This window comes from Pinus tabuliformis, chromosome 5_2, assembly GCF_031772625.1.
Source record: "Pinus tabuliformis cultivar Carrire ecotype Pingquan chromosome 5_2, CPIR1, whole genome shotgun sequence".
Taxonomy (NCBI): Eukaryota; Viridiplantae; Streptophyta; class Pinopsida; order Pinales; family Pinaceae; genus Pinus; species Pinus tabuliformis.
In genome coordinates, this window is record NC_142306.1 from 338,575,895 (window position 1) to 338,578,591 (window position 2,697).

At 42.2% G+C, this 2,697-nt stretch overlaps 1 pseudogene; it reads left to right on the forward strand.

Moving 5' to 3' along the window:
• The first annotated feature begins 615 nt into the window (after positions 1 to 615).
• Positions 616 to 2,335, forward strand: LOC149158869 (UDP-glycosyltransferase 72B1 pseudogene; annotated as a pseudogene).
• Positions 2,336 to 2,697: the final 362 nt, after the last annotated feature.

The following is a 2,697-nucleotide window of genomic DNA, read 5'->3' on the forward strand; positions in this document are numbered from 1 at the left end:
AAAATACTATTTTGAAGTGTTTAATCCCACTCATAATCATCAGCAAAAAGTGTACATAAAGGCTAATATTTCTTGGAAATCCCAAAATTCTTATTGCTTAGTTAAGGACTAATTCTCATCAACTCCTTTATGAAACAAGGCGCTAGAAAATACCAAAAGAAGCATGGGAAGAAAGAGCATGTATGGGAAAGTTATGCAGACAACTAGCTCTTGGGATAATCTATTTAGTTAGAAGTTTATCTAAAAGTAAGAAATTTATTGTGAAACTTCACAAAAAAATGACCAAATACGACAACCAGATAACAAAAACAATTTATCTCATAAACTATCTTTAACCTAAAATAATTTTACTCTTCATATTTTAAAAAAAAATCCCCGTACCGGGCACACATATATTATATATATTAATCACATACGAATCTTTCCAAGCAAAACTATACTTTTAATATATTCATAGCATCATCCATATGTATGCGCTGACGTTGCAAGCAAATGTAAACTGTTTTATATAGTGATCGTTGTCCGTAGCTCTTTTGCCAAGTTCTCGAAAACGACAAAAGCGTGCTCGCTCAAAGATTGTTTAGTTTTGGCGTATTTCGCAAGCGTCCTCGTAGATTTATTTAATTTAACTTCTGCTTCATCTTGACAGAACCCACCCTTCAAGTCTGCGCATTTGCTGGTTGAATTAGAGAGACATTGATGGAGTGGCAAGAGCAGAGGCAAAAGCCTCATGTCGCAATATTCCCAGCGTTTGGGTCGGGCCATCACATCCCACTGCTCGAACTTGCAAAGCAGCTGACTGTGTACCATGGCTTTTCTGTTATCTTCTTCACCGCGAAATGGATGGGAGCCTCTCCTCACCAAACCCCGCCGTCTTCGTCAGGGGCCATGATCCGCTTCATAGAGCTCCCTGATGTTCAGATCGAAGGGGATCATGCCGGGATGAACGCTTTGGCACTACGCATACCCTTACTATTGGAGAAAGCTCAAATATTAGTGGAAGATTCTCTCACATCTTTCCCGTTTCCTGTCTTCGCTTTCATAATCGATATTTTCGGCACACCCATGTTGGATGTTGCCTCCAAACTAGAAATACCTTCCTACATATTCTTCCCTTCTGCGGCTTCTCTCCTCTGCATCACACTCTACTTGCCAACACTAGCCCAAAACATTGAAATCTCCTTCAAAGATGTGGATTTCCCGATCGAAGTGCCGGGCCTTCCGCCGATTCCTGGAATAGATTTGCCGGGCCCTATACAAGACAGATCTGATATTTCATTCAACTGGCTCATTCAACTTTCCCTTCGCCTTCACGAAGCGTGTGGAATATTGATAAATTCATGCCAGGAAATGGAACCAGCACAAGTAAAAGCTCTCGAGGAAGGAAAGGTTCTTAGCGTTCCCGAAAAGCGGCCTTCCATTTATGCCGTTGGGCCGCTCATATCTTCGTCTCTGTCGGAATCTGACGATAACTATGAGAAGGAAGGCTGCCTGAAATGGCTAGACCGCCAGCCCGCCTCGTCCGTTCTGTTCGTTGCTTTCGGGAGCCGCGGCACGCTGTCGGAGAATCAGATTAGGGAACTTGCTTTGGGGCTAGAAGCCAGCGGGCAGCGCTTCCTTTGGGTGTTGCGTAGGGAGCCTCCTCCACCAACTGAATCCACGATGACGGCCGGAGCAGAAATGAGGGAGGTTCTACCTAAGGGTTTCGAGAGTCGAACACAGGACCGGGGACTTGTTGTGGATTCATGGGCGCCTCAGATTGCTGTCCTCTCTCATCCATCCACAGGCGGTTTCCTTTCTCATTGCGGTTGGAATTCAACGATCGAAAGCATCTTACATGGAGTTCCGATGATCGCTTGGCCTCTCTTTGCTGAGCAGAAAACGAATGCCTTCTTTCTAGTGAAGCAGATGAAGGTGGCCACTGAAGCGAAGAAAGGGGCAGATGGATTGGTGAAGAGAGAGGAAGTGGAAAGAGCGGCGAGGGAAGTAATGGAAGGAGATGGGGCAATGGAAATGAAGAAGAAGATGGAAGAATTGATGGGGAAGGCCCGGGATGCAGTGGCGGAAGGAGGAAGTTCATCCAACGCGCTGGCCAAAGTGGCTTCTGTTTGGAAGGAAATGCATGCCACTAACAAACGTTCCACTACTTCACAGATCTCGCTCATTCAGGAGTGACAGTTTCTTAGTTGCATCGCTATGAGGGGAGAGCTTTCATAGACTGATGATGCGATATCAGTGTTATATTTGTGAATGTTATATTTGGGTTTGTGAATATCCAGTGTTAAGTATTTTGTGGAATAAAGATCCATGGTATATCTGCGTGGAGGTTTTAACATTTTTGAGTTCCATTTGTTCTTTCGAGTTTGGATACCTTCACTCCGCATTTAGTATAATTTTATTCCGTTGTACTCCTGCCACCGACTAGAAAGAATGCTCAACGTAACACTATTTGACCGTCATTTTTTTTACCATTTCACTTAGCTTTGACCGTCATGTTTTACCATTGCCAATGTGCATGCCAGCATAGAGATTTCCATATAGCGTTTTATATATATGTATTTTCTAGTTGAATATATAAAGTAATTAATTTTATTTTTCTAGTTGAATATATAAAGTAATTAATTTGATAAGGTTGGAATGAAATTTATAAATATAATTGAGATAAAAATTATTAATTTATTAAAAAATTGTTGTGGA